We start from the raw sequence: 16015 nt of genomic DNA on the forward strand, positions 1-16015 counted from the left end.
TTAAGAAGAGCCTATTTTTAAGAAAGGTAACAGATTATTAAGGGTACAGTGTCAGCAATAAAGTGATTTTGCCTAATGATTCGCATAAAGAAGTTATAAAAAATTATCCTGTTCCGAATAATACAAAACAACTTCACTCTTGTTTAGGTATATTCTCATATTTTCGTAGATTTGTTCCGTCTTATGCAAGTATAGCCCAACCATTAGTTGAATTATCAAAGAAAGGAGGACCGTTCCCGATGGATGAAGAACAAATGAAAGTTTTTAAGGACTTAAGATATCGTTTCTCAACTTCGCCAGAACTTTCAATATTTAACCCTAATCGAGAAACGGAATTACATACTGACGCCAGTTCTCAAGGTTTTTAGCAGTTTTATTGCAGAGACAGAACGATGGCAAAATGCATCCAGTCTTTTATTATTCATTAAAGGCTTCGGCAGCCCAATCAAGGTACCACACTTTCGAGCTCGAGAAACTTGCGATTATTTATGCTCTTCGTCGTCCTAGAGTATGTTTAGAACACATGCCCTTTAAAATTGTGACGGATTGTCATTCTTTAGTACAAACATTAAGCAAAAAGTCTATCAATCTCCGTATTGCTCGTTGGTCGTTGGAATTAGAAAACTACAACTATAAAATTGAGCACCGTCCTGGCGAAAGTATGCCGCATGTTGAGGCTTTAAGTAGGCAAATGGAATTGTTAAGCAATAAGGTAGAAAGGGTAATGGAAGAACCGTGTGTAGTTCCAGAGTCGTCAGAATTATTAGAATCGTCAGAAAAGTCAGAATTAATAGAAAAGACCGAGTTAGTAGAATCGTCAGAAAAGTCAGAATTAGTAGAATCGTCAGAGTCGTCAGAACTGATAGAATCGTCAGAAAAGTCAGAATTAGTAGAATCGTCAGAGTCGTTAGAAAAGTCAGAATTACTGGAATTATTAGAATAGTCAAAAAAGTCGAAAAAAGTAAAATTGCCAGAGTCGTCAGAAAGGTCAGAATTAATAGAATCGTCAGAATTAATAGAATCGTCAGAGCTGTCAGAAAAGTCAGAGTTAGTAGAATTGTCAGAGTCATCGAAAGTAGCAGAGTTAAAGGCTTTAAAAAAGTCAAGGCTTGTAGAATTTGAAAATTTTTCGGAATTACCAAAGGAAGTGGAATTGGTTAATTTAGTTGGCACGGTGGGAGCTATGCCAGATGATATTGACTTTCTATTGCAAACGGAGCAAATGAGGGATGAAGTTATAAGTAAAATACGAGACGAGTTAGCAGAAGGACCAGTGAAAAGTTTTGTTTTGATTGATGGTGTTGTGTATAACGAAGATACGAACCAGAATAGGACTTTGTATGTTCCATCAAGTATTCGTGGGGGAGCGCCAGCAACAGCAACGTAGCAATCGTGCATAGAGTCCAAGCAAAGATCCTGAGAACTATCACCGGGGCACCGTGGTATGTTCGGAGTGGGAATATTCAGATAGACTTGAATATAGCCCCCGTTCGAGACGTAATAGCGCAACACATGGAAAATTACTATACAAAGCTGTCAACCCATCCAAACAACCTCGCTAGAGCATTAACGTTGGTATGTAGAAGTTCCCGCCGTCGTAACGAACGTCCCATCTATGAGCTATGCCAGATGATATTGACTTTCTATTGCAAACGGAGCAAATGAGGGATGAAGTTATAAGTAAAATACGAGACGAGTTAGCAGAAGGACCAGTGAAAAGTTTTGTTTTGATTGATGGTGTTGTGTATAACGAAGATACGAACCAGAATAGGACTTTGTATGTTCCATCGAGTATTCGAAATGATTTAATTAAGTTGTACCATGAAAAACTAGGTCATTTAGCTGCAGGTAAGTGCTACAATAATATCAAGTCTAGGTATTGGTTTCCTTTAATGAGAACGGAAATAGATGAGTTGATTCGAAATTGTGTGAAGTGCATTTTACATTCTGTCCCAAAGTCAGTTAACAATAGAATTTTACACAGTATACCCAAAGTGCAGATCATTTTGGGCCCTTGCCGTGTATAAATTCAAAAAGGAAACATTTATTAGTAGTAATTGACTCATTTACAAAGTTCGTGAAGTTATTTCCTGTAAATTCTACAAGTACACGTGAAGTAATTGCGAGTTTAAATAAATATTTCGGACAGGTTGAGAGAGTAAATCGAGTGCTGACACCGATGTTAGGAAAATTGTCTAATCCAATTAATCAAGCATTCAGTGCATTCTAGTACATTAAAAACACCAATCATGATCCTCTTTGGAGTAGATCAAAAAGGTCCGATAGTTGATAAATTATATGAGTGTTTAGATGATAAATTAAATAAAGACAAAAGGATAGATTTAAAAGATATAAGGGATAAAGCAAATTTAAAGATTGTAGAATCTCAGAAAAGAAATGAAATTATTAAAGCAGCTAAACAGAAAGCGCCATCGGAACATAGCGTTGGAGATTTTGTGGCAATAAGAAATATAGACGTAACACCTGGCACTTGTAAAAAATTTGAGCCTAAGTAAAGAGTTCCATATAAAATAAAAAGAGTTTTTGACAACGATGAAGTAACAGATATAGATAACTGTCAATTAACTCAGTTACCTTATAAGGGGATTTTAAAAGCTGAGAGGTTAAAGCCATGGCTACAAATATTAAAGCAGACTGTAGCATTATGTAAATAATTTTGATCGAGGTCGATCAATATGTCAGGTTGACCGAATTGTAAACATATGTGAATATATACTAAATAGTATTAAGTGTGAACATAATGTTATGCACTGTATTTTAGTGTGTACTTTCTGTTGTAAGCATATGTGATAATCTACTAATGTACACATATGTGAATATATACTAAGTAGTATTGAGTGTGAACATAACGCTATATTTTGCATTGTATTTTAGTGTGTACTTTCTATAATGTAACTTTATATTAAGCATCGATAAGATAACAGATATCGATTACATGGTGAACTCGATTGTCGAGTTAAATAGGCCACTTGAAATTGAAGAAGAAGAGAGAACACGGGGAACTTTAAAAGAGAAGAAATAAAATCATTAAATTAAAAAGCCTCATTTGCATTACTAAAATCGGACATCAGGGACTGTAATTATTATGAGTTTTATTTTAAAACACAAAAAATAATTTTTTTAATAAAATTATAAAAAAAAACATTCCTGAGCGAATAAATAAAAGTCAAAAATAATGATTATTTCTGATTTTTTATTTTTTTGGTCAAAATAAAACTTATTTTGAAAAAACGGCTTCCCCCCGCCGACTTTTTGAAATTTTTTGAATAAACAGCAGAAGGAAAACCTCCTGGAAAACAAAATGGTTCTGCATCTTGGCAGATGATATTTTTGCGTGGTGTCAGAATGAGTTTTGTTTTCAACAAAAAAAATAATAATCAGAAATAATCCTTATTTTTGATTTTTATTTATTTCGCTCTTGAAAAATGATTATTTTTGATTGAACTAAAAAAAAAGATTATTTGTTGTGTTTTAAAATAAAACTCATAATATTTACGGTCCCTGATTTCCGATTTTAGTAAAAATAAAAACTAGTACTGAAAAATAAAGATAATCGTTTCCACTCGGAAGTGAGTTCGTTGAAATTGTCGGATTTCTTCTAACATATTACAACTAATTTAACTTAATTAATCAATTAATTATTTTAAAGCAGCATTTTAAAAATCACATTTTTAAATCATGATGAAAATGGATAGGCTATACAAAAAGAACCACTATGACATTTTCCTTTTCCGTGTGTGTCGATACTAAGTGGGTGATTTTTTGATTCAAAAAACATATCCAATAATCATTATTTACAGACCCTGTCGGAAATGTCTGAACATACAATGCTCCCAAGATCGGCTTGCCGAATTTAGTTTCCATTTTTATACGCTGCACTATGGTCCAAATGGCGTTTTTTTTTTAAAAATTGAGTTACATGGTTCAAACTTCACACATTTTATTGTTATGGCATTAGTAATTTGTGAAAAAAAAATTGGGCCAGTGCGACCACGCCCACGCTTGCCGCCCCTGCAAACTGATTGATAGTAGATTTAGAATAAATATATATTATTTCCCGCTCTATTTAATTACTTACTTATTTGTTAAATGCAATTTTCTTCTTCATCCAATTCAATATTATAAATATTTTCATCGTCATCAGAATCGAACTGCAGATCGTTTTTATTTTCAGCTGTAGATGGAAGGTCCAAAAGACTTAATACCTCTTTTGAGAAGGGCTTTTTTTTATTTTTTCTTTATCTTTCCATTAGAGAAACACTCGACAATAATGAATTCGAGGAATCTATAGCTCTGTGAAATATATCAGTCATGGTATTGAGCCGACTATTTTTCCTTGAATGCGACAATCTATCTTTCTTGTAAACTTAGTTGCGTGCTTCAGAAGCATTTTCGCCTAAGCATCCTAGTGGAACAAGCTCGAATTATTAATCTGGTAACCGTGAACCAATATTTTATGAATTGTTGGTGACATCGGATACCATGGGTAGCTACGCATATATAATGAAAAAGTTGTTTTACAAAATGAGCGAAATTTTTCCGAATTTATATAATAATTGGAAGAAATGGCGATTAAAATGGCGTGAAATTTATTTAAAAGATCTTCGCTGAAGTTTGTCATAGATGCTAGTAGATAAGTATTGGCAAAAGCTCTCCTAGCCATATTTAGATACGTTCGCTGTGAGTAAACTCAAACGTGCCTATATATTACCAAAATGTGAGAAAATGGAAACGAACGGGGATGAGTTTTTGGTTTGTGGCTAAAGGCAACACTCATAAGTACAATCTGGACCAATTAGTTGCTTTCGGCATGGAACAGCTTATTAGTTATATTCCACGAATCACGCATGTTAGTTTTCTAAAAAAACACACATAAATTGGACATCACACAACACTAAATACCTAGAACTATACATAAAATAACAATATACATTAAATAGTGCATACCTTGAAGATTGCTTTCCATAATTTAGTTGAATTTTCTGGACCAATTTAACGCGTGTGGCACAACATAAAGCAACTAAATATTTAGCTCACTTTTAAAAGCTCTCAAATTTCTGTTCGAAAATCAGCTGATCGCTAGCTCCCCTTCAGTTCTGCAGTAGGGACGCGGTGACATGGCTCAAGGCAAAAAGCTTTTTTTGTTTTTTTTGTGCCTAAAACGCTGTGCCGCTGTTGACGTCAGCAGAGCAGTCGGCGCAGCGTAGAAGACTGCCCACGAAAACGATCGTGCAACAAAGAGAGGCAGATATTCCGATATTTCCCTCTCTTTCTTGTCTTATAATCTGCCTGCACTCCGCGCTCGCAGAGACAAATTTCGGCTGGTCCGTTATTTTTTTTTGCGTCTCTCCGTTATGTTCGGCTAGCGACTAATATTTCGGCGGAAAAATTTTCGTGGAGAAGCGACATGTGAATGCCCTAATATTTTAGGAGCATTATTGTGTATCAAAAAAACATTTAATATTGTTTTATAAAAGTGAACTATTTGATTATAGTAAAATTTAGTAAATTGAATTTAGTTATAATGTTATATTTACTTATTATACATTCTTATTACAATATAATTTTTTAGTTAAGGGATAGAAATTTAGTCCGTTAAAATTGATTTAAGTATTTAAAACATTTAAGTATTAACATTTTAAAAAAAATCGTATTGTATTTTTTACTCAAGAAGTAAAAACTATATAGTCGGATATATTTCACTTTAGAAAGGGTATAGGTGCAGTGGCACGCGCCAACAGCGAAGAGAAAACAAAAGAAATCTAGTAAAGGGGTGAGAAGACTTGGTGCATTCTGTTTGAGTGATTGAAAGGGAAACATCCATTTTAATGGTGCGCAGCACAGTTACTTTTATCGTTTAGTTAATATAATAAAGTCAGGTAAGTGCTACATTAAGTTTAAGATGTTGTGCATTGATCTTAGTTTAAAGTACGTAAATTTTGAAGGTATTCAATGGGTTCCGTTAGCCGAAAGTGGATGACGAAATGTTTTGTGCCAATAAAAATTCTGCAACAAGCTATAAAAGGTAAATATACAATTAAACAAATAAAACGCATTTTTTAAACATATGTTTTTTCAGGAGCGTTGGCCAAGGATTCAGAGGACCCGGACAAAGGTTTAAGAACGGCGATGTCTAACGTTAAAAATAAGCTTACGAAGCAAAAAAACAGAAACAATAATTGTACAATTTTTGAAAATCTAAATAGTACCATATAATTAAAATGAATTAAAATGAAATGAATTAAATTCTATATTTTTTTAATTGAAAACTCAAGGAAAAATTGTGATTTTCACAAGTGATTCACTTGGGACGTGTCCCTTGCAAGTGATTTCACAAGTGAAAACTCAAGGAAAAATTCTGATTTTCCCAAGTGATTCACTTGGGACGAGTCACCGGCACGTGACAGGCCATACGAAAAATGAGTATAAGGAACAAGTGAAACCCCGTAGGACTTCGAAAAATTTTCATTTGAATTTTCACTTGTGAAAATGCGGACATCCCATACAATTTTCTATATGGAGCGTCACTTGTTCTTCACTTGTGCACGAGGACATGTCCCAGGTGATTCCCAAGGTGATTCACAAGAGAAACTTTTTTTTTGGAACTGAAGGGTCACTTTTAAAAGCTCTCAAAAAGCTTTGGTGGCGCTTTTAAAGCTTTTCATTCAATATTTTTAAATCTATGATGCATTGACTTTAAGATTAAATAAGAAAACAACGATATATTAACATCGAAAAATCGATGTTATTATTTGTTGTATTTTTAAGAATTTCGAAATAAATTTAATAAAAATCGGACGACTCTGTTCAGGCCCACTGTCCGGCGAATCTGGACCCCGGCACCGCTATCCAATTGCACCTCTCTTGCTCTCCCGATCTGTTCACAGCTCCCTTCCGTGAAGTCTCCGCTGCGCTTTGGAGCGCGGAACTCAGCTTAGACTTAAACAGTTCGATTCTGTCAGTCTACAAACAAATCGCGGTCGCTCCCCCGCCTATTTTGTACAAGTGAAAAAGTGTAATTTTTTTTGGTCAACGTGTGGTTTCTCCCCTACAGTTCAGATGCAGTCCGCCGCATCCGACGTATGCCAGCCGCACCAGCAGCAAACCGCCATTCCCGCCGCTGCGGGACATTTTGATCCATTCGAGCCGATCTTGAAACAAGATAATTAAAGCTTTTTCATCTTATTAATTGCCGATCTGCAGTCAACCACTCGATAATATAATTCGTTTGACTCTGTACGACCTTAACTTAAAGGTTTAGGTTGGGAGACACTATCTCCGTTGCTATCTGCCCTTAAGGCAGAATAACCAATTATATCAAATAACACTAACGGCGATGGCCGCAGTAGTACTTATGAGCTTTAGCTCTTTATTGGAGTATGTTGAAAACAGAACTCAATTTAAGAAATGGTCCAATGGCTAACAGAAGCTCACAGCGGCCACGCAAATATGCTGTTTTTGCTAGGTCAGCAGTTTGGCCGGCGCGATGATGTTGACGTAACTATGGTCAACGACTCTAGTCTTGCTGGCCACAGTTAACTATTCCCCCTTCTAATTCAAGGCCGCCCTCGGCCGATCGTAATTCGCGATCACTTCTCCTATTTGGACTGCGGATTTTCTTGCCCTAGTAAGCCGCTGATAAGTGAGACCGATGCAAATGAGTGCGCAGCATATTGCTCCTGCAATAATTGCTGCGAGACGCGTTTGGTTGTTGTCAATTTCTTCTCTGAACTCCTTGATGAACTCCAAGTTCCGTTCACTTAAGCGATTAAGGTACGGGAGGCTGAGGACATCCTGGTCGGCGGTGTTGCTCAACAAAAATTGTCTCATTTTTTTACATGCTACATTTTACAGACGACGACGAATTTTTACAGACGAGACAGACAAAAGATTCCCTCTGGGTGTGTTGGTGGGTTCCTCTAGCCAAACTGATTTTAAGTCTTCATGATCTAAAATATTCGGACTAACAATATTAATTTTAGCAGGGCTATCGCAAGCATTAAATTTTGTAATTCTGTCATCAGCATTCTGTTTCTAGCAAGTAGTGTGTCATTTAAATGTCCAGTGTCTTCTTGTGAGTTTTTGGCCGATCTCAAAATTAATTGACTGTATTAATTAATTGACAGTAGAGGTTAGTTGAGTAATTTGGTTTTGAATTTTAGTGTTAATTTGAATTTGCCTATTGCTCGACTAAACTAGCTTCATTTCAGTAAATCTGATTTTCCCTAAGTCACCGGAATCTAGTGTCCCTGCTACGACCTTTGATTGATCCTAAGAAATCTAAACTCCTAGCTACTCTGTGATGAACGCCCAACGACTCTAACAAGTCCTGGAGGTGAGCGGTATCCACGCTTAGAAGCTTCTTCATGTTGGATAGCGAAACATGTCGATCATGTGCCTTGTTTCCTCTACTACGCGCACCTATTAGTATTCCCATACTAGGATTTCACCATCAACGATGGGGATGTACTTGGTCTGTGAATAATCAGTAATGTGAGCCGACGCCAAGGATAGGAATAGACAAAGTATGGGTCCGAACCTGTGAAATTATACTTTAGCTATTTTTTGCTTATAGAGAGGTTCCCACCACCAATGAAATTAACTTAAAACAAACTATGCCAGTGGCTATGGACCTTATAGTTATTAAGAAATTGCGCCAAGTGGCTTAAAGGTGTAATAAAAAATGAATTAAAAAACATAAAGGACATTGTTTAATTGCATCATTTAAGATTGTTCTTGTGGACAATCCTCCCCTTAATGAGGACCGTGGTCGCCATGCCCGCTTCTACGGTTCTCTCCTCGCACAAGGGTGTGATTTTATTTCTGTTGGATTTTACCAATACCTTTTCATTACCCTCGAATACCCTATTCTGCCGAGGCGCATTTTCCCTGTTTCTTAGCGCGTTCTGGGCGCTTTTTATTTTCTCTTGGCTTTCTATTTGTAAGTCATCCGTGTTCGACTGCACAACATCAGCTGGTCTTTTGTCAATGACCGAGTGAATTGACTTGTTGTACTTGGTAGTGCCTAGTAAAATTAACTCTACGGTGTCGGCTATGCCGTTGTCTATTTTAATGCACCTAGCGAGTTCCAGCAGGGTGCTGTGAAGTCGGTTCACCTGAACGTTCTATACACTGTGTAAGGGTGGTGCATTTGCGATACTAACTCCAAAGTGGTTAGTCAGCATGGCCGAGATCGTATGCGAATTCAATGACGGTTCATTGTCACAATAGATCGTTTTGGCTCTTGGAAAATAGTTCATTAACTGCAACAATGCCGGTTTGAGCTCTTCAATCGTTCTAGAGGGAATAGGTTGCACGATTGCGAACTTTGAGAACTTATCGATGCATGTTAAGAAATAAGTCCTGTCCGTTGAGAAGATATCAATGTGTAACATCTCCCCTGCATAGGAGGGGATCTTGGCTCGCCGATTTCCTGTTTCTTTGGATGCCTATCATATTAGGCCCTCGCGCAGGTCTTGCAATTAGCGACGATCTCACTCGCTAGCTAGGCCATTTTCGGGAAGTAGTACTCTGAGTACTTCGCGCCTCTCAGCGACTGCAAAAATATCCGGTACGCGGTTTTTGCAATGCCAAAATTTGGTGGCAGGGAATTGCCGAACCAATTCATCCTGTATCATCGCTAGCGTGTGCAAATCGAATTGAATGGCGTTTACGTCTTTAGGAACAATAATGTCCGCGAGCTCCTCAACCCAGTCGGACCTGTGAAATGTGAATTTTTCCTATGGAAAAGGGCTTAAGGTTTTTTGCAACGAAGCAATACCGACGATGCGAGTTGTTCAGCCGCATCTAAATAGTTGCTTTACACAAACCCACTCCCAACACAACACCTACCCAACTCCCCTCCCAAACAACATCTCACTCCGGGCCGGACTACGGTGTAATACGGACCGTGCCAAGAGTCAGCCTGGCTGGGGGCCCGGATCAAAAATAGCCCAGTCTCAAACGGTGTGCTCAGGGACATGGCGACCCCCTGTTCTAACTATCTTCTTACCCGGGCATCGCGGATCTCTGCCCGGGCGGACTTTTCCCCTTCTCCGCAACTCGTGGGACCAAATTATGGATCAAAAAACAGAAGAGAAAAAAACAAAAAACATAGAGACGGGTACTCTCAAAAAACCCATGGATAAGACGAACACTGGTTCCACCTTCCATACCAGCACGGCCCAGAAAGGGCCGCATCCCAAACTGGGGATGATGGGTGGCAGAAAGCCAACCGCAAACGCCTCCGCTACGTGCGCATCTGCGCCGAAAGCAACGGTAGGCACTGCCAAGGCGCTCGGGCCACCCGCTGGTGCTAAATATACATACGCATAAAGGCGGACTGCCGCCCAGACTCTGCGCTCACACACCAGGAGCACCGTTGCCACGCCTTCGCCTGAATGGCTAAAGAAGGTAGAGTGGGCAAGGAAGGTGCTCCCAAACTACGGGCAGGAAAAGCCCACTCAAGAGGCGACTCAGGCGAAAAGGCAGCGATCCCTCGAACTACCCGGACCATCGGCGAAGAGATCTAAGATCCAGCCATCGGTCTCTTTCGCCAAAATCACGAAGAATCGTGTATTACTTGGCCTGATTGACAGGGGAAATCCGGAGGGCAGGATCCCCAGAAACAAGTGGAAGGCAGTGGAGTCCCACCTTTCCCTCATTTGCCTGCGCATGGTACGAGAGAAGCCAGGCACCTCGCCCTGCTGCATGGACGCGGGCTGGTACCAGGGCAGTGTCAAGGTGGTAGCATGCGACAGTCAGCGGTCGGCTGATATGTACAAAGAGGCGACAAGCAAGCTCGGCGAGGTTTACGAAGGGGCGAACATCGTTGCGCTTGACTGGTGCGATGTCCCCAGTAGACCCCGAGCCAGGATCTGGCTTCCAGCAGCGATCAAGACGCCGGAGGACATCCTCTTCATGTTGCAAGAATGCAACCCGCACCTCCCCACGAAGGACTGGAAAGTCGTCAAGGTGGAGGAGCATGAAGGGGATGTCAACCATCCGGTTTTGGTCCTGAGCAAGGAGTCAGTAGCTCCGATCGAGACTGCTCGTGGAGTGCTGAACTTCGGGTTCAGTGCGATACACATCAAAGCGTATAAGGGCGACTCCAACGCCGCTAGCAGCTCTGCCGGCAACCCAGCCGAGCGGGTGCTTGCTGAGGAGTTGGAGGCACCTGGTGGGCCGGAGGACGGCTACTCTACCGATTCGTCGCTAAGCAGAGAGATGCGTGCGCTCGGACCGGCAATCGAGGACGTGGACCTCAGCGACACAGAGGAGGCCGACGTCACTGTGGTGGAGGTTGAGGCTGTAGATGTCATTAAGACTTCTACAAATAAACCTTCCCCACAGTAAAGCAGCGTCTGCTGCACTTCTGCTTCGCCTGACAGACCTAGTCCTCGTACAGGAACCTTGGGTTGTAGGAGGCAAGGTTGCTGGACTAGGAACAAAGGAATACAAGCTTATGCTTGGCCCCAAAGAAGGTAAAATTCGAACCTTCATATTAGCCAAAAGGCATCTTAGTATATTTCTACTTCGCAATTACAGGAACGGAGACAACACCGCAGTAAGCCTGGAGCTGCAGAGTGGCTCTATAAGGGTTCTATCGGCCTATTTGGCCTTTGAGAAGGAAAACCCCCCAGATGCGCTGGTCAGAGGACTAGCAGAGGAATGCGAAAAGCTCAAGAACGGATTGGTAATAGGCTGTGACGCCAACGCCCATCACACCCAGTGGGGTTGCCCAAACAACAACGACAGAGGTGAGTCTCTTTTTGATTTTATTCTAAATTCGAACCTATTCTTATGCAATAGGGGCAATGCCCCTACTTTCATAACTAAAGCTTGCCAAACGATCATAGATCTAACTTTGGTATCAGATTCACTCGTAGGCGCAGTCAAAAACTGGGCAGTCTCTGACGAGCACTCCTTCTCGGACCATAGATTCATAGAAACCGTATTGTCCCTTGATTCGCCCTTACCGGTCAGCTTCGCCAACCCCAGACGAGCGGACTGGCACAGGTACAAAGAAGTTCTGACAAATATCCTCCCCATGGAACCGTCAGAAAGCATCACAAATCCACATGAGCTGGACGGAACAGTATACAAATTCACAGAGGCATGCAACACTGCCTTCAAAGTGGCATGCCCCACAGAGAAACCAAGAGGAAGGAAAAAACCCCCTTGGTGGACCCAACAACTATCTATCCTCAGAACCAACTGCAGTTGCCTGTTTAACAGAGCAAAGGCGGGAAATGGGGACACCAATTGGCTGAACTACAAGTTTGAACTAGCCTCCTACAAAAAGGCCATTAGAAGAGCAAAACGAACGGCATGGCAGACCTTCTGCTCTGACATAGAAAAAACAACTGATGCCGCAAGGCTCAGGAAAATACTCTCTAAGACAGCCGCGCCTTTGGGCTATCTTCAAAAAGCAGATGGATCATGGTCAGACTCCAGTAAAGAGTCCTTGGACCTGCTCCTAGACGCTCACTTCCCGGGGAGCCAACAAGCAGGTCATCCACCTGAAAGAGGAGCAGGAGAGGGAATCGAAATAGATCCACTCCTATCAGACCGCAACATGAAATGGTCCATTCATAGTTTCAAACCATACAAATCGCCGGGACCGGACGGGATAACACCGGCTCACATCCAGCAAGCAGGACAAATAGCCATAAACTGGTTGAAAAAAATCTTCCAATCCATCCTGGCGGTAGGAGAACTACCAACAGCATGGCAAGAAACAAAGGTGGTTTTCATTCCCAAGGCAGGCAAGGCCACTCACACCACTGCAAGGGATTTTAGGCCAATAAGCCTAGCATCATTCCTGCTTAAGAGCTTTGAAAGAATGATAAGCGTACACATAAGGGCCAACGTAGTCCCGCCTCAAATATCAAAAGCACAGCACGCTTACACCAAAGGTAAGTAAGCTGCATCGAGAAACCACTCAGCATCAAGGAATACACACTGATCGCCTTCCTGGATATAGAGGGAGCCTTCAATAACGTGCTTCCCACCGCCATAACAGAATCTCTCACAGAACTAGGGGTTGAGCCGCCAATGGTGAGGCTAATCCATAAATTGCTGATAAGAATGGTCACAGCCACACTAGGGACCTCAACCCAGACTAGACTAGTGAACAGAGGCACCCCGCAAGGAGGTGTACTATCACCCCTCTTGTGGAATATCGCAGTAAATAAACTACTGCGGATTCTGGAGGGAGGAGGTTGTAAGGTCGTGGCATACGCAGACGACGTCGCCATCATCTTTAATGGAAAATATCCACAAACACTTTGCGATCTTATGACCGCTAAACTTAAAATGCTATCGGAATGGACGATAGCGAACGGACTCGGGGTAAATCCCTCGAAAACAGAACTTGTTCTATTTACAAATAGGTACAAAATTCCACAACTTAACCCACCCATTTTAAACAATTGTAATCTCTCCTTTAGCGATCACGCCAGGTACTTGGGGTTAGTACTAGATAAACGCCTCAAATGGGGCTTAAACAACCAAGAGAGAACCAAAAAAGCGACCATTGCACTTTACTCCTGTAAAAAAGCAATCGGGCTAAGATGGGGCATGTCCCCAAGAATAGTTAACTGGATATACACAGCGGTAGTCAAGCCAATCCTACTGTACGGAGTGGCTCTGTGGTGGACCGCCTTACACAAACAATGCATACTACCTCCTCTAAACAAAGTACAGCGAATGGCGGCTTTGTGTATTAGTGGAGCCCTTCGAACCACCCCGAATGAAGCGCTGAATGCGATCTTGAACCTCCCTAGCCTGGACTTAGCAGGCATGGAAAGGGCCAAATCGGCAGCTATTCGACTGAGGGACACAGGGCAGTGAAAAGCCCAATTATATGGCCATGCTAAAATTCTCCAGCATGATAAATCGATTCCGAAAATCACGGATCTATGCAAATCTATTGAATATAGTCACACACCCTTTGAGGCCCTGATTCCTGATAGAGAGGAATGGGAACAGGGCCGACCGGGCACGACGGACGCAATCTGTTTCTATACAGATGGCTCCAAATTAGAAGGACACGTCGGCGGAGGTGTATACTCCGAACAATTAGATATCAGGAAGTCATTCAGGCTCCCGGACCACTGTAGCGTCTTTCAGGCGGAGGTCCACGCTATAAAAGAAGCACTAACCTGTTTAAGGAACCTTAGCCTCCAGAGAGGACACCTAAACATATATAGTGACAGCCAAGCGGCTATTAAGTCGATCTACTCGACAAACACCAACTCTCGTACAATAGCAGACTGTCGCAGATCTCTCCACGCGATGGCAAATCAGTTTACTATCAGCCTAATATGGGTTCCGGGTCACCGGGACATCGTAGGCAACTGCATAGCGGACGAATTAGCCAGGCAGGGCACCACCAAGCCTCTCCTACCAGGAGAGGAAAATGTCGGTATGCCCATGGCTACTTGCAAGCTAAACATAAAAAACCACTTCAACACACTAGCCAACACCCATTGGCAAAACGCACCACAGTGTCGCATCTCTCACCAGACATGGCCTGTGATAAACAACAAAAAAACCTCGGAGTTACTCAAGCTCAGCCGCACAGAGTGTGGCATGTTGATCCGAGCTCTTACAGGCCACTGGCTTGTTGGCGCGCATGCCGGCAGGCTAAAAGCCCCGCAAAATTATTTCTGCAGAAGCTGTAGGGATGAGGAAGAAGTGGAAACGGTAGAACACCTTCTCTGTTTCTGCCCAGCCCTATGCAGACTCAGACTGAAACACTTAGGAAGCCCCTTCATCGACGATCTTACCGAAATATCGGAGATTTATCTCAAAAGCATAAGTGCCTTTATTAAATCTTCCGGGAGGAAGACATGCTGATCAGCTTAACACAAGCTGAAACTACTAGAAACGGGACCCTAGAGAAGGAAGAAACGAGATCATGCGGTATCACAACGGACCCATTGAGGTCAAAGTGTGTCGGACTATAGTCCGACAGCCGCCCTAACCTAACCTAACCTAAGGGCTTAAGGTTCACATCCCCATTATGGACAAAGTCCATTCGCTTTTATTAAGGCTGTCCAAAATGTTCAGTACTGAAACGTTCGCGACCGCTTTAAATAGGAAATTCCTATGGAAAAAGGACAGGGAAATTCAGGGGGTCTCATTTTTTCGGGGCCTGACCCCCTGAATTTCCCTCGCATTTATACATAGGAATTTCCTATGGAATTGTATATAGGAAATTCCGATGGAATAGGAAATCACTATGGAATCGGATATAGGAAATTCCTATGGAAAATTTCTTCAAAATTGTTTCAAAAAAATCTCAAAATAAATAAGTTAAATTTTTTTTGTTCTTCAAAATATGCTTTAATTAGCTAGTTTTTTAATCTACATCAAAAATTAAAGACTAATAAGGAACTTTTAGGCACTAAAAATTGTGTTAGTCCTTTTTGTTTATTATGTTTGGTCCTGGCGGCATCCTTGTAGGCCCTGTTCTTTGCCTTTTGGAGCGCCTCACGGACATTTTTGGTGTGGTCCTTAAAGCTAGAACCATCAGACCTGGTGGCTTCTGTAAAAAAAAAAACAAAATGTAGTAAAAATAAAATTTTTAAAGCCCAACATTAAATACACTCATTGTTAGGATAACCATTGTTATTTTGTATTAAACTAATCCGACGCCAAACCAAAATGTTTGTAAACAAAACAAATTTACATATAAGTACATATGTACATACATATACAAAAACAACGGCCCACTCCCTACTGCAGCAGGCTCCGCCGGTAACACAAATCTAGTTTTATTTACATATATATAGATCTTATTATATTGCCGTTTGTTAGAAAAACTACAGTAAACAATAGTTTATGTTAAAAACTTACTTTTTTTAATCCGTCCACCGTACACTTCAACGAAGCACGCCAAATTCAAGGTGTGGAGACGAATGGCAAGTGCATTCGATAGCATTGTTGCATCCCTGAGTTGCAATTTAGTGTTTCCTTTTTGATTTCT

The 16015-nt window shown here is 41.1% G+C and overlaps 1 long non-coding RNA gene across 1 annotated transcript; it reads left to right on the forward strand.

The window, feature by feature from the left end:
* The first annotated feature begins 5650 nt into the window (after positions 1-5650).
* Positions 5651-6267, forward strand: LOC139354474 (uncharacterized). Its single transcript, XR_011605431.1, has 3 exons — positions 5651-5900; positions 5967-6046; positions 6101-6267. It is a non-coding gene; the product is annotated as an uncharacterized lncRNA (long non-coding RNA).
* Positions 6268-16015: the final 9748 nt, after the last annotated feature.

Source organism: Drosophila suzukii, assembly GCF_043229965.1.
Source record: "Drosophila suzukii chromosome 2 unlocalized genomic scaffold, CBGP_Dsuzu_IsoJpt1.0 scf_2c, whole genome shotgun sequence".
Classification (NCBI taxonomy): domain Eukaryota; kingdom Metazoa; phylum Arthropoda; class Insecta; order Diptera; family Drosophilidae; genus Drosophila; species Drosophila suzukii.